General features: G+C 35.2%; 1 protein-coding gene and 1 long non-coding RNA gene across 6 annotated transcripts in view; one reads left to right on the top strand and one right to left on the bottom strand.

Moving 5' to 3' along the window:
• Nrip1 (nuclear receptor interacting protein 1) overlaps window positions 1-26,522 on the top strand; it is a 73,732-nt gene that overhangs the window by 15,235 nt on the left and 31,975 nt on the right. For 4 of the 5 annotated variants that reach the window (XR_007210975.1, XR_007210976.1, XM_048346406.1 and 1 more), the window contains exons 2-3: window positions 2,911-2,984; window positions 15,935-16,050. The gene's annotated coding sequence lies outside the window, so the exon portion shown is untranslated. The remainder of the gene's footprint in view (window positions 1-2,910; window positions 2,985-15,934; window positions 16,051-26,522) is intronic. The other variant, XM_048346409.1, reaches the window with a different exon arrangement.
• On the bottom strand, window positions 1,410-15,927 carry LOC125351567. The gene is made up of 3 exons (XR_007210977.1): window positions 15,742-15,927; window positions 10,461-10,465; window positions 1,410-1,420 (listed from the first exon to the last, which is right to left on the bottom strand). It is a non-coding gene; the product is annotated as an uncharacterized LOC125351567 (long non-coding RNA).

Raw genomic sequence — 26,522 nt, forward strand, 5'->3', positions numbered from 1 at the left:
AGTGAAGTGGCTCAATTTATAGATACAAGTTGAAAGATAGTATTTCCTTTTTTAAAGGAGCAAGGGACATCATGGTATCGGAATTTATTTAGGAATATAGAAGTAAACATGTATTCATCAGTGTTCTTTGTACAGAAGGATAAGCTGAAGTCATTTGGGTGTATTATTGCATAGTTTCATGGAAGTCTTGTTCTTTTCTATAGGGAGAGAATGTGCAGAAATATAAACTTTCAAATATCATTGAATCTCTTTCCCTAAATCATTTTTAAATTAAAAAAATTGGTTTGAGTAACATAAAAATGCTTGAGTCACAAATTAAATATGAGACTTACCTCATTTGATAACAGAAGCCTCTTAATGTTCTGGTGATTTTATATTAAACCTAATACAACTACTTGAAGCTCCACATTTGTGCTAATATTAGAAACATTTTAAAAGTGCCTTAGGCCTAATTCTTTTAGTCTCCTTTCCTAGTGAATTCAAGTACCACTGATACCTATCTTGTGTTAGAATTTTACTAATGGTAATCCTTTCCACAGCGTTAACACATCAGTTTTTGATGTATTTTGATGTATCAAACCTATTTTGAAGAATACTCATTGTCTCCTGTAAGATAGTTGTTTTTTGTCAATCTATTGTATTTTATTTAGTTTTTAATATGATAGTGTACAACATACTTCTGAACAAATAAGCTGAATTAAGTTTTAAATAATGAAACCAGCAACTCTGGATATACTTAATATCCTTTGCTTGGGAATGTTTTCCTAAAGCTATAGTTTTGTCCCCTGGATTTTAGATTTATGAAATTCTTACTGGAAAAAAAAGAAAGAAAAAGGAAAGAGTAGAATAGTCCTGTTTTGTGTCTTAATTTTAAATGCTGGTAGGGTGCGGAGTTATTCTTGGTCTCTAGGTAGATTAATTTTAATAAGAAAGCCATAATATGTGATGCACTTTTTCAAATATATATTCTTAATATGTTATATGCACTTATAAAAATCAATGTATAATCATGTATATGTATGCCTGTGATTTATTTCACAAAGAGATGGCAACACTTGTTGATTGCATTAAGCAGCTAATAACTCCTAATGAGACATAGAGAAGGTGCTTCTACCCTGTTTGAAAAGGATTGCTCTCCTCAGTAAATTGTATATATTCTGCTTTTTTGTATTCTGTGACCTTGCAGTCAATGACTTCAGCTCAGAATAGTTTCAAAGTCATGTAAATGAAGGCAATTAAGGTATTGCTTATCATCTTACATAGTTCAGATGGAACCTTATTGGATAGAGCGGTGTTTGCTTTATGAGGAAGGTCAATATAAGGTTAAGTTTTATTACATAAAATGATTTGGTAATGTTTTTATTTAGCTGCTGAAAAAGAGGTGTCCTAATAGAAAATGATAATAGGCACTATCTCTCTCCTTCCCCTTCCTCCTCCCCCCTCCCTTTTTCTTTCTCTATTTCTCTCATCACCTGGAAATATTTTTTTCAGTGTTTTTTTTTTTTTTAATGTTTTGCTTTTACTCCCTGATTATAAACTGTTTTACGGATATGCTGCCTACTTCTAAGATTGTGGAGACATTCTTCACTTAGGTGTAATTCTAGTTATAGTTGATGTATAGATGTAGGTAATATTGCTTGCTGCTATTGGTAGAAAATAGCTTTGGTGTGGCTGATGCAAGTACTTAGAGGACTTTTATGGAGGTCTGGTTACTATGCCACTTGTAGCAGGACTTCAAACAGCAGGAATTGAGAGTCTCAAATCACCTGGGCAAATGGGAGAACCCATGACACAGTTTGACCAACTGTGGGGGTTGGGACTGCACCAACATAGGCACTAGAAGTTTTTACTCATGAAAAAGTGGGTGAATTGAGTGAATGACTGTGGAAGTATATAGTAATAAACAAAAAGACAAGTGCTTGTCATTGTAGTAGGTCCATATAGCTACTTCCTTTCCTTTCATAGTATTGTTACTACTTAAGCATATTGTATTAATTGATCACAGCTTTATGATTTGTGATTGAGCAGTGACAGTGAGGAAAGCAAAAAGGAAAAGCAACCTTGAGGAAATAGTGGTTGATGCTTGGCTAGGGGAAACAATCCACTAAGGAATTTGGTGTCTATATATGCTTTCCAGGAGAATGAAATGAATAGGGAAAAATAGCTAGTTAGCTTAGGGAGGTTTAATTTTAGTCAAAGCTATGATGTTGGGAATTGAGCATAGGATAGAAATTGAAGAGGCCTAGCTATGTCAGTCAGATGTAAACAACTGCTCCAAAGGGGACCCAGCACCTGTTTCATACCTTCCTTAATACCTGCTAGCTTCACTATTTATTGGCTTGTTGACCACCTTAAAAGACTCTTCCACCATTGTCATCACAGTACTAAAATGAGCTTCTGTTCTCTTGCAGGCCCAAAACTTTCATCCATTCTTTTTTTTTTTTTCCTGGAAATATAAACTTGTTCATGTGTGTTTTTCTGTAGCAAGGTTGGTTAATATTTTCTGTTCCTTCGGATCCTGGGGAAGAATGAGGTCTTTATGATGGCTGTCAAATAATTCTAATATTGTCCTCCTAGAACCTATTATGAAAATTCCTCTTTATCCTGGCATTAAACTTCTCACATCTCTGAAAATAGGTAATAGTTTAAAGCTGGTGTAAAGACAGAAAAGTTATGTAATTTTTGTAAATAATTTTTTTATTTTTTTTAAACAATATTGTAGCGTAAGTAGTGATCAGCACTTCTACTCTAGGAGAACTTGTATGAGAAGTTATAGTTTAGCTAGTTCTTGTGATGATGTATTTTAGTCAGCAGTGAAAATCCCATTTTAAAACACTACTGAAATGTGCTGAGAGTAACTTCGAGTACTGAGATGTACTTAGAGTAACACATATTTCTTTTAATTTTCAGGAAGTATTTGGATCGAGACCTTTCAGAACTCTGTTCGCAGGGTGCATTATTTTTACGTGTGGGAGAATCAGAAGGTATTGTATTTTATCTTACCATTCTACATTTCTTCTCACAAAATGAAGCTTTTCCAATGATAGGAAAGTAAAACAATTATACTATGTTTATTTTTAAACTTGAGTATTGGTGAGCTAGGTTGAGAAGCATTTATGTGAGTCTTGATATGTCTGAATTTTGTATAAGCAATTACAAATGTAGTGTACATTAAGCTAATTCTATCCATTTTAATCTTGTGAAAGATTTACTGAAAAGTTATAGTTACTAGAGTATAGCAGTACAGGTCAGGTATAAGTATAGTGGTTGCTACTAGAAAATATAGACTTCATTTAAAGGATATACCTTGGTTAGAAAATGAGATATATGAAGTCTGTGTTGATTTAAGACAGTGTGACGTCTACACTGAACATTCAGGCAGGTAATCTCAGTCAATCCTGTCCGTGGCAGCTCTCCTCTCCATTGTAGGGATCAGCTCCCATCTGTACTTCTGTCAGCCTGTTGGCAGGGTCCATGGCCTTTTTCCACCAGGCCACCTGGCTCTGCCTCTAAGCTTCCATAGCTAAGTTCCCTCTTAGCATTTTCACCTTTGTTTCATTGATGTAGATTTGTAATTGGTCTGCTTGTAGACCCAGTAATATGTGATGTGTTAGTGAGAAGAAAGGATGTTAAATCATTCGTTGAGAAGCATACATGCTTTTTCTTTCTTTTTTTTTCCCCCTCATACCTTAGTTTATGTGGGTAATCATAACAAAACTGCATATATTGGGTGGCTTTTAAAGAGCAAGTTTATTTCTCAGTTGTTGAGGCTCCAACAGACTCTTTGGAGAAGGACCCTCATCTTCATAGATGTCCATCTTCTCACTGTAACCTCACAGAAAAGAAATGGACATGAAGCACCTGAGCTTCTTTTGTAAGGGTATTGATTATTTTTCATGGGGTCACTGCATTAAGACTTAATCACTTCTTAAATACCCACTTCTATGTATTCCCATCTACAAGTAGGTTTCAATATATGAGTCTGAGGGATACAAGCATTCACTATAGCATACCCACAAGGTTCCATATGTATAGTTCAAGATAATTTGGATAAAATCTATGGTAAACATACGTCTATGGGTATGCATCCAAGACACCTTCTCATCACTGTGACAAAAATCACTTCAGAAGATTTCTTTTTGGTAGTAGTGGGGTTTGAACTTAGGGCCTCACACTTGCTAGACAAGTGCTCTTCTTGAGTCAAACTCTAAGCCCCTTTCTGCTATTTTGCAGGTAGGATCTCACTTTTGCCTACAGCCTGGTCTCACTTATGATCCTCCTACCTGTTTTCCTGAGAAGCTGAGATTACAGGTCTAAACCTCCATGCCCAGATTGTTGGTTGAGATATATGGCTTTTTCTCTTGGCTAGCCTCAAACCACAATCCTCCTCAATCTCTACTTTCAAAGTAGTTGGCCACTGTGCCTCCAACTCGGTGGAAATACTTCATTTCTTTTAGCTCACAGTTTTATAGGTTTCAGTCTATACTGGCCTTCTCCATTGTTTCTGTGCCTGTGAAGAAGCAGTAGATTGTGGTAGAACATGATTTTGCAAAATTGCTCACCTTGTGGTGACCAGGAAGTAGAGAAAGACAAGAAGTGAAACATGGAACCTACAAAGTTATACCCCCGTTGAAGTATAACCTCCAAGCAGGCCTTATTCCCAGTAGCCATTCAGCTAGGAACTCATGCAATCCATTGATATGGGTTGAACTCTAATCAAAATAACCCTGCTGCCTGGGACTAAGCTTCTCACACAGGAGCCCTTTGCAGGAATGCTTCCTATTCAGACCTTAGCACCCTGGCTTCCTTTTTAGTGTCTATCTACCTTTGTATCCTTGCTGACTTGCATTATTTCTTTTTAAAAACTTTTGGTAGATGTCTAGGTTGGACTAGAAATAAATGAAGGAAGGATATATAAATGCATTCAATAAAATAATGTTCATGTTGTAGTAAGTAGGACAGTTTAAACATATACTTATTAGGTGAATACTCATGGTTTATATTCATAGGAAATAACGCAAACCACTTTTACACATTTTCTGAATCACTTGTCAGTATGCGTTTCTGTGTTTGATGGAAGTAGTTTTTTATGGTAATGAACATTTTTTAAAAAAACTGTGTTCAAGTTTATTCACTACTGGCAAAGAAGCATTTTTTCCTTTGCTTATCAATTATTCGTGTGTGTAGGTTAGCTTGGATTTTTATCTTCCTATTACATTTCCCAGGTAGCTGGGATCACAGATAAGTAACAAACAGCCTACTCAAGTTTTTGTTAATTGAGAAAGGTTTTTGCAATATTTTTGCTTAGGCTGATCTTAAATCATAATCCTCTGTATCTCAGACTTCTGAATAGCTAAGATTGAGCCAGTTGGCCTTTGTTTATGTACCAGACTTGTATGAAATGAATAGAGTTTATCTTTCTTAGTCCTCAAAACATACATTCCAAGACCCTCAGTGGATCCAAAAGACAATAGTACTGATCAGCTTCATATGTTCTGTGCTTATTCCTAAGCACATACTAACTTAGTGCTGTGTATTTCTTAACTGTAGCTTGAAATATGGCAGCAAAAGTAACACAAATTTTATTTTTCATGGATAGATTGTCCTTATGTCCATCTTAGCCAAAGAAGCGAACTTTTACTTTTTCATTTGAAAGTATGTTTTCTTGGCATATTCAAATGGAGAGTTTCATTATTCTTGTGCTTTGTGCTCCCATTAAGTAAAATAAGTATTCCTTAAACACCTGTACTGGGATAAGAGGGCTACTAGGTAATAAATGGGAAGTAATGAAGAACAGAATGGACACACTGTACAAAGAAGTGGTTCTCTTCATGGATGTGGAGTAAGATTTCATCAGTACTTACATGTAATTTAAGAACTTGGTCGTTGTTTATTTTTGGAATTTCCCATTTAAGATGTTTGGATTGTAGTCACTCTTAGAAAAACTAAGTGAGTGTGAAGTGAAGCTTTGGATAAGGGTCAACCACTAATTCATTCTTTTTTATCCATAGATAAGTTGATCAAGACCTCCTCTGGAAATCCACAGGAGCCCTATCGCATAGTATTTGCATAGACTCTATGCACAGCAATTATCCCTAATATTCAAATCATTGAACCAGTTAAGACCTGCTATCTACTGACCCAGTTCTCTCCACTTTGACCAAAGTTTCCTTTGCTTTATTACGAATGTCATAATGTGATTAAAGTGGCCTTTATTTCATTTTTGCAAATACCTCGACCAGTCCTGAGTGAGGAATGACAGTTTCGGGGTCTCCACTATAAAGCAAGGTGATACATCAGAGTTAGTAGAAATATTTATTGTTTTTTTCCCCAGGGCAAACAGTTTGCAGAAAAGAAATTACTAAAATCCCACATAGACTTGCTTTTTCTCCCATTATATTGGAGTTATAGGTTTTAAAAGTGTTTTCGCCTTCATTCTTCCCACATATCCAGGTTAAAAAAAAAGTTTTCAGTATAAAGTCTGTGTTTGGAAGTGACTCACTACTATTTGAATTTTTATAGGTTTGTATTTTGCTGAGTATAAGAAAATAAAAGGCCCAGTGCCAGTTCTTACTAGGTCAAGATTTATTTTAAAGTGCCAACATTTCCTCGGCTTTTTGGTATTTAAAACATCCTAGAGAAAGAAGAAAAAAGTTTTAACAGGGTTTATCCTAGTAAGGAAAATCCAGAGTGTTTATGCACTGGTAATAAGAGAAGAAACATAGTTGGTAAGTTTGCCAGAGGCTAGACTCCTGAGGAATGTTGTTTTATTCTGAGTGTATAGTAGGGTCTACAAAGACTTGTAGTTATATATGTGTCTTTTGCAGAGCTCCTCACATGGAATGTTTGACCAGTGATTTATAAACAGTGTCAGTCTCTCAGGAAATGATCAAGACACGGCTGACTAAAGCAGTTGTGACTCTGCAGGACTTTATTTGGTGGCATTTGTGAAACATACTACAAAAATATACTGGCTTGTATTTGAATGCTAATTCTGCCTGTTACCTGCAAAGGACTCATCTTTACTGAGCCTCATCTGTAAGCTGGATTATATCTATTTTATGGATAATGATTAAGTGAGAGAGTATTTGACTTCAGTAATATTAAAAATAGTATTTCCCTGCATCTCCTTTATAAAAGGTAAACATAATAACCAGGAATAACTTGTTAAACAGTTGCTTAAGAATTTATATGCCATGTTTGGTAGAGTGCAGGACTAATTTCTTCCCACATATCAAGTTCAAAAATTGGTATTTGAATCTGCTTGAAGTCATTGAGATACCACCTTTAAGCCCAAGCAGATTGAAGTGAACACTGTCATGGTTTTACAGAGGAGCAGATAATCTAAGAGGGAATCCCAATCTTACTATTTACTCACTGACTGATAAGTTACTTTGGGCAGATGACTTACTCCATTGTTCATGTTCTGTTCTGTGAAGTGGGGATAACTTCATGGTGTTGTTTTGGAAAATATGACAATGAAAGCCTCATGCATAAGGTTGTTGTTTTGGGCACAGAGTGTAGAGATAGCTTTAATATATTTATTTATTTATTATGGCTAATGTGGGTTTCTCTAGTTATGGGGAATATAGTTCGGAATTTTCTTTGATGCAGCGATTAATATTAGAGTTTGGGGATTAAATACTTTCTCATTTCATTTGAATACTGCTTATCTCCTTCATTTATATTAATATAAAATACTTCAAAGATGATTATTTTTAATTTTCAGCCTCCTATGACTTGTTATCTGAACCATATTCTGATTCTTTGTACTCTAGGAGACTCTATTACAAATATTTTAATATCACATACCTTATTACTCACTTGGCAGCTTGACTTTTAATCTTGCTGTCCCTTCTGCTTGATTTCCTATATATTTTGTGCCAAAAAAGGAGCAAGAGAGAATGTTAGTATTAAGATAAATATGTATCGGTCCCCTCTAAAGCCCTCAGTTGAATTGATTCAGTGAAGGTAGGTTGGGTTTCTTTTGTTTGTTGCTTGGTTTTTGTGCCATGAATGCAGAGGCTTGCATTATTGCTTGACTTTTTTTATGTGTACTTTTTGCTGATTTGTTGGCAAGAAGATGCTCTTGGATTTGTCTACCCAATTGGCTTTGAACTTCCATCCTCAGATTTTAGTCTCCTGACTAGCTAGGATTAGAGGTGTGAAATACTAATACCAAGCTCAGTGACTGTGTTTTGAAACTGTACCAGCATAATAATAATAGTACTAGAGGATATGGTTTAAACTTTTTGAAGGAAATCTCTATTAGTGGCTTTACATGTATTGTTTTTTGCTGAGACTTGATTTATCTAAATATTTTTTCAAAAACGACAGCCAATTATAGATGTTTTATAGTGCTAAGTTTATTCCATAGTAAAATTTTAAAACCTTCTATTTTAGTTCCATTATATCTAGAGTAACTTATTTGATAATACAGGGGCAAACATGAATTTATAAGAATTCTTAAGTCCCTAATATTGTAAGAAGAGGCATTGTGACATGTTACATTGTTATAAAACTTGAAGATTTCTAGGCTTAAATACAGTTTTAGAATGATTACTAAGTAAAATTTTAGGGTTTTTATTGTTGTTTGGTTTTTTTGTGGCAGTCCTGGGGCTTGAATTCAGGGCCTGGGCTTTGTACTTGAACTTTTTTTTTTGCTCAAGGTTAGCACTCTGCCACTTGAACCACAGCTCCACTTCTGGTTTGTTTTTTTTTTTTTGTTTTGTTTTGTTTTTTGCTGTTGTTGTTTTTGTTTTTGGCTAATTGGAGATAGTCTTAACAGACTTTTCTTCCTGTTCAGGCTTGGAACTACCATCCTCAGATCTTAGTTTCCTGAGCAGCTAGGATTACAAGCGGTAAGCCACGAGTACTGTGCTGAACGTTTACCTTGGGTTAGACATAAAAAGCCCTTTAACTCAAAACTAGTCCTGTGACTCAATCCTCCAACCCCACCTCCTCAAATGTGGGACAGCTTCAAGGATGACAGGAGAGAATCTCACCTGGTCTGTGCTCCACTTTATTCCTACAGGGCATTCGCATACAAGCAGAGTTATTTCCCCTTGTTTCCACTGTATCTTTTCCTCCTTTGTTCAACTCATCATCTCCTGAGTATGTTAGGCCATTGGACCTTCCTCCTCCTTCCGATTACATTTCTTCTCCTTCCCATTTTTTCTCCTTTGGATGAACATTTAGAGTTCTATAGGACATCATTAGGCAGATAGTGATGTGGAGCATAATTTTACCATTTCACTTATTTTAAATAATATATTTAGAAAGCCTTTGCTTTGACATGTATTTATTTTCAATTTAATTAGGAGCAGTGAAATAGTATGCTGATGTTTATAAGATTCCCATGAGAAAATGTGACTTAAATTGAAATGTCATTTTCCCTCAGGTGAATGAACCCACTTACATTTTAATTTAGCGTAGTGTATTGTACAAAATTGTGTGAATAGCTGAAAAAATATTCTGTTACTGAAAACATAAGTTATAGAAGATTGTATGAACACTAACTTAACAGTAGTATCTCTGCTCACCCTCCAGGAAGCTGAAAGTCCCAGCAGTTAGTGGTCTAAAGATATCATCAAAGCCTGTCCCACCTGGTTCTTTCCCTTCTCTGCCCTGTCATCTTAAGCATCTACAGGGGCAGTATTCATAGCTGCAATTGACATTTTCCTGTGCTGTTTGAAGTGCAGAAGACATTTTCAGTAAGTTCCATTGGGCAAATTTGCATCATGTACTTAAGCCCATGCCCCTTATTATCGGAGTAAACATTACTTGTCACAAGTAGCTTGGCCTAATTAGGATTTATCTCCTGAGGGGAAAGAGGGTGAGCTCTGCCAGCAAGTTAGGAAGCAACCATGTGAGTTTGAGGCCTTAGCATTTTCATATCTAGTGAAGATTGCTGTGTTTTGTTTTTTTAAAAAAAATGTTTCTAACTCTCTTCTGAGATCACAAAATTAAGTCAGGGTTATGAAGTGCAAACTTAATAATGGCCTTGGCACTCAAATAAATAGAAAAAAATAACTCTCTTTTTGTCCTCATGGAGCCTACATTTTATTTGTAAATAGATAAAGCCATTCCATTTTCTGATGATTTTGATTTTGTTGTTTTCTTTGCATTACTGTAACTTAAACTTGTGCTTGCTAGGCTGTCATGCTTACTGAGCCATTCTGCCAGTTTTTTGCTTCTATTATTTTTTTTCAGAAAGATTTTGCTATCTGTCATCTCCTCCCCCCTTCCAGCTGGTCTCAGACTATGGGATTACACATGTGAGCCACTATAGCTGGTCTGTTTTTGAGATGGTGACTCTAGTATTTTGTTTTGTTGTTCTTGAGAAACAGTCTTCTTGGCTCATCCTCCCAAGTAGCTAGGCTTTGCAGTGTATACCACTCCAACTGGCTCTTAAGATTTTTTTTTTGCCAGTCCTGGGCTTGAACTAAGGGCCTCAGCACTGTCTCTGGCTTCGTTTTGCTCAAGGCTAGCTCTACCACTTGAGCCACAGCGCCACTTCTGGCTTTTTCTATACATATGGTGTTCAGGAATCGAACTCAGGGCTTCGTGTATACCTGGTGGGCAAGCTACCACTAGGCCATATTCCCAGCCTCTTAAGATTGCTTACTCATAAATTGTAAATAAAGTAAAGCAAAGAAGGCAGAATGGAAAAACTAAAAGAGGGGTATATTTTATATTTTAGATTATGTCCTTCAGAGTCCTCACCTAGATGATGATTTCAGTAAAGGCTGTGCTGCCATACTAACTAGTGGTACAATTATTTTGAAATGAACAATCCTATCAATAACTGATGTTGGCAAGGATGCAACCAAAAGGCAACCCTAATACACTGTTGGTGGCTCTCTAAAACTTGTTAAACTATTTTGGAAAGCAATATGGAGGTTTGTCAAAAAAAATTAAACATCAAACTTACATGTGATCCAGTAATTCTATTCCTGGGCATTTGCCCAAAAGATTACAAGCCAGGATATAGTAAAACTACTAGCACAACCATTTTTACTGCATCACTATTCACTATAGAATTAAACCAGGTAACACTCAAAGGATGCATGGACCAAGAAAATGTGGTACAATGAAATTTTACTCATCTATTAGAAAGAATGACATAGTGCCATTTTTAAAGAAATGGAAAGTCTTGTAAAAATCATGTTAAGTGAAATAACTGAAAACATTGGGTAGTGTGTAAGTGTATGCAAATGTCCCGGGGAGATCTCAAATAGTATAATTCCTTAGAAAGCTCAAATCAAAGTTCAGGGAAAGAAATCACCAGGAAGCCTGTACTTGAAAGGGGTTGGGTGGGATCAAGGAGGAAGGAGTAGACAAATGAAGAGAAGAGGAGGAATCTCAGCCTCCTGAGTAGCTTGGATTACAGGTGCCCAGCAGAGTACAGCTATTGAAATTACAGCTGGGTATATAATTTAAATCCTGCGAATGCACCAATTGTAAATATTCCATTTGATCAATTTGAGTGAGTTTGTTTAGTTGGGAAACCCTGACCACAACCCAGTTTTAGAACATTTTAATTGCCACAAATAGTTTCTTAATATTCATTTTTGCTGTCTACCTCTTTGTCCTATTCAGGAGGTAAATTTTTTTTAATATAATTTTAGCAGTTCTAAACATTTCAGACATAAATAGAATCAGTCAATATAAATATTCTTTGTGTCTAGCTTTTTCCACTAAACATTATACTGCTGAGATTTGTGCTTTTTGGTAAATTGTCAGTTCATTGCATTTGCCATTGTTTTATGTTTTGTTACCACTTTATATTTAATCTCTTTACTAATTGATGCATAATTTCAATTTGTTTACAAAATTGGCTTTTTTATGGACACTGCTTTCATTATTTGTTTAATGTCTAAGTTTTAAATTGTTGGGCATTGACAATATGTATATACATGCAACTCTGTGAGAAACTGCCAAATTGTTTTCCAAAGCAGCTAGCCTGTTTTTTATTCTTACTAGCATTGTAAGAGGTAGCAATTTTTCTCAGTTCTCCTCAACTTTGACATTTATTTCATCAATTTTTTAAAATTATAGCTATCATAGTAGGATTTTGCAATTTTACGTGCATTTCTGTAATGAGTAATGAATGATATTGAGCATCTCTTTATGGATTAACTAAAGGTTCATATGTTGGGTTTTTTTGGAGGGGGAGAAGTACCTTTATATCTTTGCCCATTAAAAATTGGCTAAAATGTTTTATTTATTTTACTTATGAATTCTGTGAGTATTTTAGTAAATATAGTTATCAATTATTTTGGTTTGGGAGTTGCAAATGTTTTCTCCTACTCAGATTTGCTTTTCATCTAACATATCGTTTGAAGATTTTTGTTCTATTTCAGTGTTTTAAAATCCATTGTTCTCTTGTTTTACTTAAGCAGTCTTCCTAGTTTAAGTTTCCAAGCTTTCTGCCAATTCCTTCTTTCTGGAAGTCTTGTTGTCTTAGTTGATTTAAATATCATCTGAATTTTTGTTGTTGTTGTTATAAAGATTTACACTTACTGACTTAGCTACTCACTTTTGCACATTGCTATCCAAGTATTCCAACACTGTTTCTTAAAAAGACACTTTTTTTCATTAAATTGTTATGATACATTGTGAAAAATAAATGACACAAGTATGAGCTTATTTCTTCTGGACACTTATTTTGTTCTCTTATTTATATTTCTGTCTATAGCTTTGTAGTATATTTTGATGCCAGGTAACTGAAGACCTGCAATTTTAATGTTAAAAAAATCAGGATGGGACTTTGCTCCATTAGTTTGGGCAGTTGATCAGTCAATTTGATTGCCTTCACGTCAATCAGCTGGATCTTTTTGTCTCACCAAGAGGAACATGGGGGTGTATCAGTATATGTTTAGATCTTTAATTTCTGTCTACAGTTGTAGTTTTGAATATGCAGGATTTGTCCTTTAGTTAGACTTAATAGGTTTTTCTTTTAGCTGTGCTGTAAAAAATGAATGAATTTAATTTTAGACTAGGTAATGGCATTTCTAGGCTATAAATGAAATTCAGATGGCTTTCAGTTTGGGGAAATCTCATTGTTTACATTTCTAAACATTATTACTAATTTTAATAAGGATTTCATTTGAGCAGATTTCTTAGTATTACCAACACAAAATCATAGGAACTACAAAGAAGGATATTTTGAACTTTTTTGCCAACCCATTCATATACCCTGCTTTATTTTATTGCACAGTATGGATATCGTTGTTTTCATGTTCTTGCCTTTTCATGACCTTACAGAAAAATGGGGTCTTTTGCCACTTGCATGATGCTTGCTGTATAATTCCCACTCAGACTAGAAGGGTTGTTTTTAACACTGACACAATTAACATAATATGCATTATTAATAGAATAAAGGGCCCAAATCTCCTGATTGTCTCAGTAAATGTAGAAAAAAAATTTGATAACATTCTGAAAATGAATAAACTCAAACCATAAGTAGAGAAGGCAACATCAGCCAAAAAAAAAAAAAAATCCTACAGCTAATGTATAATTGTAAGGAAAAGCTGACTTTTTCCCCTTAAAAGTTGGGAACAGAGTACTACTTTGATGCAACATTGGGCTGTAAGTTCAATACATGGCATTCTTTTTCACTCTAATGTTTATACAACTAATTTCAAGCATGTAGAAAACATGAACAAAAACTCAAACTTTGTTTCCAGATATATCTGGACTGTATTTCTAAACTTCCCACTTAACTTTGTGGTCTTTATCCATTGTATGTCTTGGTGTGTTTAGTCTGTGTATATGTTACTGAAAAGAAACCTGAGTTGTATTTTGTGCTTCTTACTCTACTCTCATTTCTCCTCATTTTTCTGCCTTGCTCACTTCTTACCACTCTTGTCATTTTCAAGTTGGGTTAATCAAACCCTTTTCATTCTTGGCCTTTAGAAAATCTCTTGATTACTTAATTATTATTTATTATTATTATAGTGGTTAGAGCTTCAGGATTTTTTTTTTTTTTTGGCCAGTCCTGGGCCTTGGACTCAGGGCCTGAGCACTGTCCCTGGCTTCTTCCCGCTCAAGGCTAGCACTCTGCCACTTGAGCCACAGCGCCGCTTCTGGCCATTTTCTGTATATGTGGTGCTGGGGAATCGAACCTAGGGCCTCGTGTATCCGAGGCAGGCACTCTTGCCACTAGGCTATATCCCCAGCCCAGAGCTTCAGGATTTTGAGTGTCATAGCATTGTTTCCTCAAAGAAGCAGTTCCCCATAGCTTTTCGTAAAGCAGCTTTCTCTTTTTCCTTAGTTTCAGTGCCTCAGTTATTTTAGTCTGATTCCATGTTTGTCTTACCCATATAGTAATTCCAGCACAGATCATTGAGCTAAGTTACAGGACAATTTGTTCATTTCAAATGAATAGAGTCTTGCTTTTTTAGAACTTCATATTCTGATTTGATTCACCCTTTAATAACATTCTTCTAAAAGGGCTATTACTATTTTTGCCTATAGTTGGTAGTTCTTCTTTATAGAATATGTCTATTCGGAGACTTTTTTCCTGTGTACCTATACTGAAAAAAGAGTAAGATAGAAAGATAGAATTTCACAGCCCCATCAAGTTCAGTCATTTGGCATCAATTTGTAGGTCACTATTCACAGAATTCTTAAATATAGTCATGGTTACTTTCTTGTTCTCATTTTAAAATAGAAGGTAATAATATATTTGAAGAAGGAGAGGAATTGTAACAGAGTGGAACAATTAATTCTGCTAGAATTTCATTGATTTAGTAGATCATATTGACATGGTATCAAATGGGTTTGCCTTGGGTATAGTATCCAAGATTGGAGATTGTACTTGTAGAAAATTCTTGACATTCTTAACATATTCTAGTTATGTATGACTGCACATTTCATTATTTTTAAATATATGTGCAAATAGTTTTTTCTAGTTATAAATGATCATAGAATATGACTGTTTCCTGCTCCTCTGAAAACTTTGATCAGAATTAAAATCAAGACCTGATTTGATTCCAAGATGTATTTTTTGTGGTTTTATTCACTATTTTTTATCACTCTGAACTCTGGTCTTTTCACTGTTAGAAGATCAAATAAGATCTTGCCTGTGAAAGACCTTTGTAGCCAACTGGTGAAGCTTGTGGCTTTAATGACTGCTTCTGTTTTTCCTTCTTCTGACTAAACCTGCTTCTTCATTTAGTGTAGATAGCATGAAAACCCAGAATTACCTCCATAATGTGTACTCCCTCTTAGAATTGTTATTTTATACTTCTGCTATGGAATGGGTAGTTTTTAACTGCGACTGGTTTCATCCTTTAATCTTTTTATTAGGAAAGCATATTTTTTTTTATTGTAGAGAAACTAGGAAAAATTAGAAGCAAGGGAAAATAATACTTTCAAATGCAAGAGTAATTCCTACAGTTTTTGTAAAATTTTAAGCTCAATTATGTTGAGCAAAAGGTTACTTCCTTTTTTATCACTTATTTTATAACATCCAGTGTAACTGATTTTCCTTACCTAATATTATAGGGACTACATAATCCCCAAAGGATAATAATCTCCTAATATACTTCACTAGTTTTTTTTTTCAATTTTTGACATTTAATAGATATTTCTAATTTGTTGGTATTAGAAATAATGTATGTAGTGAACATCTATATAGCTAAACATCTATATAGCTAAATAAGTGTACATGTCCTCCATATTTTTTTCTAATCAGAGTAGATTCTACGCTTGCTACATCAAAGAAAAAAAGACATGTCTCTGTGTGTGTGTGACACATATACATACACACTTACATACACAATATTTTATATCTCCCTGTCAAAGGACTCCTTCTACATTTGAAGAAGAAAACACACCACATTTTATTGAATTTCACTAAAGATAGGCTTGCAACTTATTTGGCATTGTTACCAAACTATCTTTTCCCCCTTGTTACCATGCACAGCTGACTGAGAGAAGACGGAGAATCTGAAGACTGCAGATGACACCAGAGCTACTTTTCAGCAGCCTTCTCAATTTCCCTTCTCAGAAAGCAGGAGGCTCAAACCTTGGAAACAGAGGGTGAGAATATTTTTCCTGAGTTCTTTGGGCTTAATCACTGTAGCTTTAATGTGTTTCAGACAATTCTTTCTCAGTTGTAAATTATCTTATAATCCCAGATGTATATTCTGTGCTTTACCTGTGTAAATTTTTTCACTGTGCAATGTGGTTAAAAAAAATAAAGGAGATCACATCCTGCCTTGAAGGAATTTATAAGTAAAGGATAAATATAAATAAATTAATTAAACACAATAAAAGGTTAAATATAAAAATAAACATTCTTGAGAATGTAATGGACAGGCTACTTCTAGAAAAGGATTGGGAAGCTTGAAAAGAATAAATAGTATTTGTGCTGATATTACTTTGTTAGTTTTTTAACAACAACAACAAAAAGCCACAGGAAATAAAAAGTTAATATAAAACCTGATATTGCAATCTGACCAAATAAAAAGTTAATTATTATTTTGAAGAAAAATAGCAGCATGTTATTGTGGATTAATTATGGTATTGGTCACTGATTACTTTTGGGATTCTGCAAAATGGTTACCACTTACAAGACATTTCTGAGAAATGATAGAATAATTGGATTACATTAACATAACTAGGTAAGCAGTGAACAAAACAGATGACTGAGTAGTTCATTTTAGTTGGATTAGCACTCCTGTTTTCTAGTGTAGCTACAACCTAAGTGCATTTGATATCTTAAAGCTTTTAGACCTTATGCTATTTATTTCTAGGTAAGGGCAAAGCATGTTCACTGGGAAAAGGTATACTATATTGCTTATAATAATGATGAGTTCACTTTCAGCTAGTGAACTGCAAACTCAGCTAGAAGGGAGAAAATACAGCATTCTAAAATTTAGTGTCATAATTTACCATGATATTTCAAAATACAAATGGTAACTTTGAGCCAAGCTTGTATGCTTGCCCGGTAATACTACTACACTCATGCTCTTCAGTGTTTAATCGTTCATTATAATAATACCAAGCAAATATACTGGAACTTAAAATACAAAAAGTGCTTTTATGCACAAATAATTATATGTCAAATTCATTCAATAATCTAGCATACTGGACATTGAGGTAGGGGGATTGAGATTTTGGGGCCTACCTAGGGTACATGAGATATGGCATTTCTAAAAATGGAAGGAAACGAAGGAGAAAGGGGTGCAGAGGGAGAGAGGGAGGTTTGGAGGAGGGGAAAAGAAAACAAATCAGAGTTGAATCTTCTTCCTATATTAAAAAATGATTTTCTAGGGGCTGAGAATATGGCCTAATGGCAAGAACGCTTACCTCGTATACATGAAGCCCTAGGTTCGATTCCTCAGCACCATATTTATAGAAAAGGCCAGAAATGGCACTGAGCAAAAAAAAAGCCAGGGAGTGCTCAGGCCCTGAGTTTAAGCCCCAGGACTGGCAAAAGACAAACAAACAAAAAAGAAGCAGCTCAGGAACAATGTGTAGGCCCTAAGTTCAAGCCCCTGAACTGGCCAAAAAAAAAAGATTTTCTAAAACAGTAAATAACTTTGAATACACAAAGTGTTTTTTCTAGAATGTTTCAAGATTTTAATAGTGAATACATCATGTGTATATTTTCTATAATGTATTCATTGTTGAACAATTCAGAATTTTGGATGAGTAGTTCATGCACAAATAAGTTGGGAGATGTTCAGTCTCATGTCTTCTCAGTAGGCTTCCCATTTATCAGTAGATTATGTCTCCAAAAGGATTTGATAGATCAGTATTTGACTAGTTGAGGACTTTGTACTTACATATTTTGTCATATAGTAACACTTTATAACATTAATGTTTCATTTTTAAGAATGACACTTTGAATGAGAGCAAAAAAAGAGGATAGGGAGAAAATACTTTTATTATTGAATTTCATAAATGATATGAAGCATAGTGTTTCTAAAGCATTTTATATGTTAAGCCAAGTTTTTCTTCACTTAATACTTACCCCTTAGCAAGGAATACAGTCATCTTATGTAGTAACTAACAAAATAAAACTCAACTTTCTTATAGTTTGTAGGACTCCATGTACATTTTGTGCCTTTTCTCATTTCAGTGTTTAATATTTACCTTCTAATTTTCATAAACATATTGTTCACACAACAATTAATATCATAGGTGGAATTAGATAAATTGACTGAATCAATTTAGCTTACATATTTGAATGTACTATTTTATCATGTAAGGGCATTTTTATTATATGTTATTTTTCTTTGGGAAAAATGCTTTATTGTGCTTTTTTATTCATGTGTGATGGAATTGTGGATGACTTGCCATAAATACATCAAGTTTTTGTGTTACTTTTATGTTATATGTGGAAGCATCTATATAATTATACAAAAATAAGCAGCTCTGACTATTCTATTCAGCTAGTTCTGACAGGTTAGGTTGCCAAGTTGTTAAAAATGCCTTATTGATGCCATAACAATGGAAGAACATCAGCTTCCCCTCCTTATCCACAGTCCTCAGGTAGATGCCTGAAGCCACAGGTACCATAGCATTCTATCGGTACAGTACTGCACTTTTTTCTATACATATATAGTACATATATGTATATATATATATACACACATACATATATACCTGGAATAGTTTATGAATTAGGTACAACAGAAGTATAATAACTAGTAATAAAACAGTAATTATAACACTATAGTAAAATTAGGAGAAAGTTACTTTCTCTTTCTCAAATATATCTTACTGTATTGAACTGAACAAACTGAATCCCGCTGACTAAAACTGTAGAAAGCAAAAACCACAAATAAGAATAACAATTTATAAAAAGTATTAAAACATCTACCCTAAACTTAGTAGTAGGGACATGTTAGTGGCAAAACAAGATCAATAAATTGTCTGAGGAAGTTATTTTGTAACAATTCATTGCTGTATACCAACATGGCTGTAATTGCCATTAACCAATCTGGCTGTCTCATTGGCATTTCCTTGGCTTCATGGACAACCCTGGTAAGAAAATCTGATTGCTTGGCTCACATGAAGTGTTGTTACTTTTCAACATTGCTTCCATTCACTCTAATTTCCTTTCTCACAGCCAACCATCTTATTTCAGATTTAACCATTTCCTCTGTACAAATGTTGTGCCTCATTTTCTCAGTCACCAGAACTTCCTAAAATGCCAATTTATGTCACTTCTTTATGGAAAAAAATAGTGTAGTGATTCTTATAACGATCAACCTTAGTCTTAATTTGCTGTTTTGCAGTAGGAAACATTATTGTTAACACTTTTTCTAAATATAGTATCTTTTAAATAGGATATATGTTAGGTTTCTTACTTAGTGCTTTCATTGATAGAGGGAGATCCCTACTATACTTAACCTCAGTATGAATTCTTTTCTGTGAATGTTTTCAAATAAATAAAATAATTTAAAAATCTGTTGATGGAACTGCCAGTTCACTTTGTCTTTTTCACTTGGGTTAACTGTGGTGAACCTGATATTCTCCTTGATTCTCTGCACATTTGCCCTTCAACCTTGTGGTCTGTGGTTTGCACATCTGAATTTGGTGCCATTGTAAGAGTTGAGTTTATTATACATTTTATTTAAAAACTTACAACCTTCCGTTTCTGGATGAGAGATAAACTAGTAATTTTCAAACCATATTGATCTTTTTGTTTTTCAATTTAATATGCAAGACCGTTCTTATTGACAATTCCCCAGGCTTCTCTTGTGAAGCTAATCTCCAGCTGTTGCCAGTCCTCCTGCCTACTGCAGACTGACCTCGAGGCTGGAACATCTCAAAGTATCCCTGGTGACGGTCCAATTCTTATTTGTGTGTTTTCATTTTATTTTAACTTTCTAGTAACTCATTTGTAGTATAGTTTTAAAAGGCTTTGGCCCATGTCAGCTTGGAAATTAAGCAGAAAATAAGTCCAAATCTTTCATCATTAAAATCGGTGGACATTGAGTTACTCTAAAGAATTATTGAGTTATTCTAAAGAATGCTAAAGTTTATTTTCCATTTGGCAAAACCTTGATTATCCCTAGAGTTATCTACATTTTCTACAGATCCCTGCGCTATCTACATGCCTCCTCTGAAGATAAGTCCCTCCTTTGTCTCCTGTTCTTTTTCCCTAAATTTGCCCATCAGTGCTTTCTCCATTTTGTCCATGCCTTTTCCTAAGTATTGTCATACTATGTCTTAGATTATATTTTTTCATGACCAGATTGTAGACCTAATAAAGTCTGCGTTATCACTTAGTTATCTTTGTAGCTTCAGCTGTTAATTATGCCCAGGTTCTTTACAAGCATTTGTAAATTTGTGCATTTGCTACTTTTGCATAGTAAATTCAGAATAATACTGAGATGTTTCAAGTCATCCTTAGTCTCCTGTTCTTCCTTATGAAAAGATCCTTCGTATTTCAACTATATCTAATGATACTCATACATAAAATATATTTTTTATCTGGATACTTATGGGGAAAATTCTTGGAATTAGAAAGTAGGTATTTTGTTGGAAGACATTTAAGCAAGATTGTCCTTCCTTTACCTCAGTAGCACAGAAGCAGCTCTCCAACTTCCAGTTTTTAAGATCCCTTTAGCTTCTTAAAACCATTGAGGACCCAAGTGAATGTTTGTTGATGAGCAGCACATATCATGACACTTGCCATATTCAAAATTTTAAACGAGAAAAATGCAAGAATGTTCAGGAATACACTTCATTAGTCATCAGAGCCATGGCATAGCCTCTGAGCAATGCCACTGTACACTCAAGAAAAAAAAATGACCAAAAAAGCAGGTGGTAGTTTATTTAGTCTTATAGCAGTTGACTTCCTGTACCTACTGAATAGGTCATCAGTATCCCAAGGAGTCCTGGACCACACTTTTCAAATCTACATTTTCTTTTAGTAATGCAACCTAGCTTTCATGTTTGTAGGTTACATTTGTTTGGGGGTTTTTGGTTGTTTTTTTTTTAACATCTTCAAGACCTCTCAAATTACCCTCTCTTCTATTAATGTCTAGACATAGAATGTGCTGGAACTAATTACCAGTGTTAGCTTGGCAGTCATAAGACAAGAGATGCTTACTCAAGGAGAAGTCATTTTATTTGTGGATACTGTTAAGGTCATTCCTAGTTATGCCCTGTCAGTAACCCTGGCTTTTAAGTGACTTGTGAACTTCCAAATACTTCTCAAAATGATTTTCCTTAAAATGATTCTTCTTACTCTGGAGCTTTTGGGGATTTGGTAATTTTCTTAATGAGGTCACTGAATGCAGTGGCAGTGATAGACTTCTTTTTAAGACTTTCCTTCACCTCTCCTCTGTCTGACCTTCTCCTCCACTTGCCTTAACCTGATCCCTGATGCTGGAACTCCTTTTCTGAGAGTACAGTCTGCTCTCTGGCAGATATTTATTTGGCTCTAGTAGCTCCTGTTCTTTCTCACTCTACTCTCTTACCTTGGCTGATACTCTGTTAAATTTTTTTCTGAGGTCTTAGCAGGGCAGTCAGTCTCTAGAGTATTTAACGACTTCTTCGAATTACGTAGGTACAGGGTCTTCCCTGAGAGTTCTGGAAATGTATTATGTACCTTTCAGTTGGATGGCGGTACAAGATGGCTGCTAGTCAGATTCTTGATTTATTCACAGTTCTTTTAACTCATGGTCCTTTTATTGTATGATGATGTCACAGTTTCACTGGAATCTGGGGACTTAGTACCCTTATAAGTGATAATCTAGAAGCCAGAGCCCACATTGGAAGTTTTTATCTTTTAATTCTATGCCCTAGACATAGTAGGTGTCAATAATAAATACTTGCCCAGTTAATTTTTTCCTTATCAGTGTTGGATGAAACTATTCTCTCCAACAATAACTTAACCAAATAATTTAAGCCAAACAATCCCTCACTCCTCGCTCCCCATCAGAACCAAATGAAATATGCCTTCAGATTTTTTCTGAGCAGGTACATATGTATCTCTTAACAAGAAAAAAACCTTACCTAATATGTAGTGAAGATTGATGTTCAAAATGTGTGAAGTTCAGTTTCCAAACAAGAGCCAGTGCTGACTTGGACTTGACTTGACCTCATAGAGCTTCTATTTTTCCTTGACACTATATAAATCACTCTAACACAAGTTTTTACACACCTTAGGTTTGAAACATCGTAGTTGTTTTAATTGTTTTCATCTTTTGCTGTTAAATATCCTATTTTATAGCACAGTTTATGTGATGCAAACTGCTTTCTAAATACTTGAACCACCCCTCATTGTTTTCCGAGCTTTTTCTTCTGTGTCCCTGCCCACGCCTTATTTTGACTATGATTTCTCTGCGCTTAGCTGGTCTACAAATTCTCCTCTCTAAGCTGTCAACAGTCCCACAACTTCTGTTTTTGTTTTAAAATATGCATTTAATCATATCACTGCCTACAATCCTTCCACTGCCCACCAGATAAAGGCAGTTCCTTGGCATGGCCTTGACTCAAAAGTCCTTGATCTAGTCTCATTTCCAACCTAATCTCTCTAGGCAAGATGGACAATCCTCTTTCCTGTCACAATCAGTTCTTTCCAAACTTTTCAAGTATGTCTGTGCTATCTAGAAATGCTGCCATTCTCTCCTGTTGGACTAGCCCTTACTTATTTCTTTAACCATCTCTCATTACCATCTGCATTTACAGATGGGAAAGAGAAACCTAGTGAGTATGTAGCGTACTTTGTGTTCCTAGCTTCCTTTTTCCATACTTGTCATAGCAATTCGATTCAGTGTCTACTCTGTCATTTTGCATAGGGACTAAGAAGGGTTCGTGTGTACTGTGCACTTTCCTATGTTACATACTTGCTTTGCCCTTCTGTAACTTTGGGGAAATGTCTTTGAATGAATTAGAGTGTGGTTGTTACAGAACAAAATCTTGAATTTATTATTTTTTTAAAGAAAATAAATTGCACCTTCTTAGACATCAAGAAACTCTTTACCTTACATTAGTCACTCTTTAGAACTAATCATGATGTATCTTATACCTGGTAATGGTAAACTGAAGTCGTAAATGTTAATATGCTGATTTTAGGTTAATGCATGGTAAAGACTACTGTCATTTGTTGCATTGGACTTTTCATTTCTGAGAGTTAGGACTGTTTCATTCATCTTTTTTTTTTTTATTTCTGGGGCCATTGCCAAGGAAAAATCAAAATATGTTTGTCTTAATTCGTTTTCTGTTGCTATACAAAATACTCGAGACTAATTAATACAGAATACAAACTTACTTATGATTCTAGAGACTGAGAATTCCAGGAATATAGAACTTTGCTTTGCATTGGTGAGGGTCTTCTTGCTGCAGCACAATATGGTAGAGGTTAATGAGTGGCAGGATTCAAACCTGCTAAGCAGAGTGGTTCTTCCTCCCTATGCCTTGTGGTACTTTACCCCCATGACCTTATCTTTATCTAGTCCTAGTTATCTTCCAAAGGCCCCATCTGCAGATACCATTAACATTGACTCCTGAATTTGGAGATGAACTTAATAACGCATGAATTTTGGGGGACCCATTCTGGGTCAACTCTCTACTCTGGCTAATACTTTTATCACATGTACTATAAATGTTAAAAGCAATGATAACAAAATGCCAATCTTCTATACTATGTACACTTTTGATATTCTGATTTCACCCCTCCTCCATTATATTTTATCATATTAGGAATAAGAAACCTATTAACCATAGAATGCAGTTTTATTCTTTGTAATTTTAGTAACTCGTATGCAATATGCATGAAGTTTGTGGTTTAACCAGTTAAAAGCTTATTCTTCAAAAAAATGAAAATTTGAGAGATTAATGTCACTGGAAATACTTCTGTTGTGCTAACTTGTGGGTGTGCTACGAATCTAAAAGTACACAAAGAGCTTTTAGTTATTACTCTAAAATATGTACGAGGGAAACAATTCTAGGAGAATTTATTAGTAAGCACAATGCAAGGGTTGTTGACTCTTTTTTAAGTGCTATTAGCTGTCCAGTCTTTTGTGACTGCTTGCTTATATAATTTGTTATGAAAGAAAGCTTCTAGGTAAACCCTTCTCTGGAATGCCGGTGATTTGTTCTCTTCTGCTTGGGAAGGGTTAAGAGGAGACAACATCCTGTCAGAGACCTTGTTTTTAATTTTGCTTCTCTCACTGGCTCAGATCCTGCTAAGAGCAGCCCAGATTAGTTCGGAAAACCTTTGAAGAGATTTAAGATGTCCTTCAGCCAGTTTGAAGGTTTTTGTCTTGCAAATCCAGTACAAGGGCGCCTGCAGGCATCTCGACCCTTGCTGTGCTGCTGATGCAGCTCAAGGTCACACTAACCCGCCCTGTGACATTCAACAACAACAACAAAAAATTATGCGGTGAAACTGCTTCAGCGTGCAGCCATCCAACAACTTCTCTTAGTGTGGAACTGAGGAAGAAGTCTGTTTTTCCTCTTCCCTCTTCTTTTTCTGGGGGGCGCCTTGTGAATTTTTGCTGTAGGAAATAATCCCGGATTTCTGGTGTGTGTGATGACAAGGTCATTTCTTAATTAGAACACATGTAAAGAACAAAGCTAAATGGCTTCAAAACAGCTTTGTAGTTGATGGAAAGGATTTAAATTATTTAAAGAGATAGTCACCCATGTATGATGGAAATGGAATTCTAAAGGCTTTAACTCCTTCATTGCTGTCCCCTTGCCCTTTCTTTGAATTCTGTATGTCTAACTTTAAAGGGCTGTGTTCTAAAATTAAATACATACATATGTAAATAAATTATATATGTATACAATATGTAGAGGGGGATGAAGGCAGCTATTTTTACAAGGAGGAAGTATAATTTTTAACTCACATTCTGATAAACTTTTAATGGAGGAGCTTTTTTCCCCCTATGACATTCATCTACATCAAGTTTGAAATGGCCTGACTTGGGAGCTAGGAATTAGAGACTGACTGCAGGTGTGGTTCATTGTACTGTAGTGTGTGTGTACAGTGCTTTTTCATCTGGACACCTTCTCTTGTTTTTACATATCTGTGTCTTGGATACCTCATGAAGCACTGTAACCTACCTCTAGAAATTACAGCTCCTATCTTTAGGTTTCTCCTCTCATTGGATGAGTGTGAGAACACAGACCTTTTTTTCTCAAGGGATACAACTTAATTTTAGTTTAAAATGGACTTTACAAAAGTTGTTTCTGAACATAATTAACATCTAAGGCATGGCACCATGTTTATAAACAACAACCACCACACTAGATTCCTTCTCTACTTTGGGGCTTCTTCTCCTCTTTCCTCTTCTCTTGCTAGCTAATACTAATACCAAGTACATTAGTAAAATAGACTCCATGTAATTTGCCTTGTTATGCCTCAGACACAATACATATCACCTTCATAGGTTGGGAGCCCAGTAATCTAAAACAGTAATTTTATGGCTGTTATTTTAAAGATTATACATACACATATATACATATATATGCACATCTTTCAGTTACTCTTTATATACAAGATCACTGTCCTGTAAAGAAATTTTACTTCAACCTTATAATCCCAGCAGAAATTTTTTTTTTCAGAATTCATACTCAGTTTGCTTTCTCAAATTCACGTTTCTCTTTTAAGTGTGGTTAAAGTAAAACCAAGGTAAGTTCTTGGTAAAGATGTGTAGCACTGTAAGTGTGATTATTTGAACAGATTCTGTGGATCTTTGTGGGTCATAGTCAGTTTTAACTTTGAAAGGATAACTTGATGAATTGTGTTAAGAGCAACTTAGAATTTATTATATTTACTTTTCTTAAGAATTTTCTTCTTGCCAAGAAACACTTTCTTTGGGCCTCTGAAAAGAAAAAAAAAGGTTAAATACATAAGGATAAATATTTTTAGGTATAGATATTTTAAAGCAGCCCAGGTTTGCAGAAAGAAAACATCAGAGGGCAGATCTCTATGCAAAGAATTGGTTAGTGTGACTCGCATCTTGTCCTTGCCTGGAGTCTGCTATGCCCTAAATGTCATGTATGACCCAAGCTCACCTGCTAGTAATTTCTAATTTACTGTCCTAATTCATCGATTTGTTATCACTAATTGTTCTTCATTTACTTCTGTGTAGTTTCCAGTACCTAAAGGGTTGAAAGGTTGCTGTAATTGGCACCCGCAGCTGCTCTTTCTTTTGACAGGGGATAATTTTGCAGCCTATGCTTTGTGTGACAGCTGCCTAATTGGGCATTCTCCCCTTGTAGCAAGCCTGCCTCCTCCAGCCTCCCTGCTGACAAATGGTGGTGGATTATAGATGAGGACACGCTGACCCATTCGACCTTGCTGAGACAGCGGGGAGGGGCCTCCTGCTACTTGAGGGAAGCTTTAGGTCATTTAGAGGACAAGGTCATGAGCCAGGTGGAGAAATGACATGATATCACATGACAGTAGCCTGATGACATGGTCACCGTGTCAAGGACAAATGCATCAGCATCGATTAAACATGATTGCAATATTTCATTGAATTGCCTAGCATACTTTAATCATCCCTACAGAGTTTTTTTTGTTGTTGTTTTAA

The sequence above is a fragment of the Perognathus longimembris genome, chromosome 5 (assembly GCF_023159225.1).
Source record: "Perognathus longimembris pacificus isolate PPM17 chromosome 5, ASM2315922v1, whole genome shotgun sequence".
Classification (NCBI taxonomy): Eukaryota; Metazoa; Chordata; class Mammalia; order Rodentia; family Heteromyidae; genus Perognathus; species Perognathus longimembris.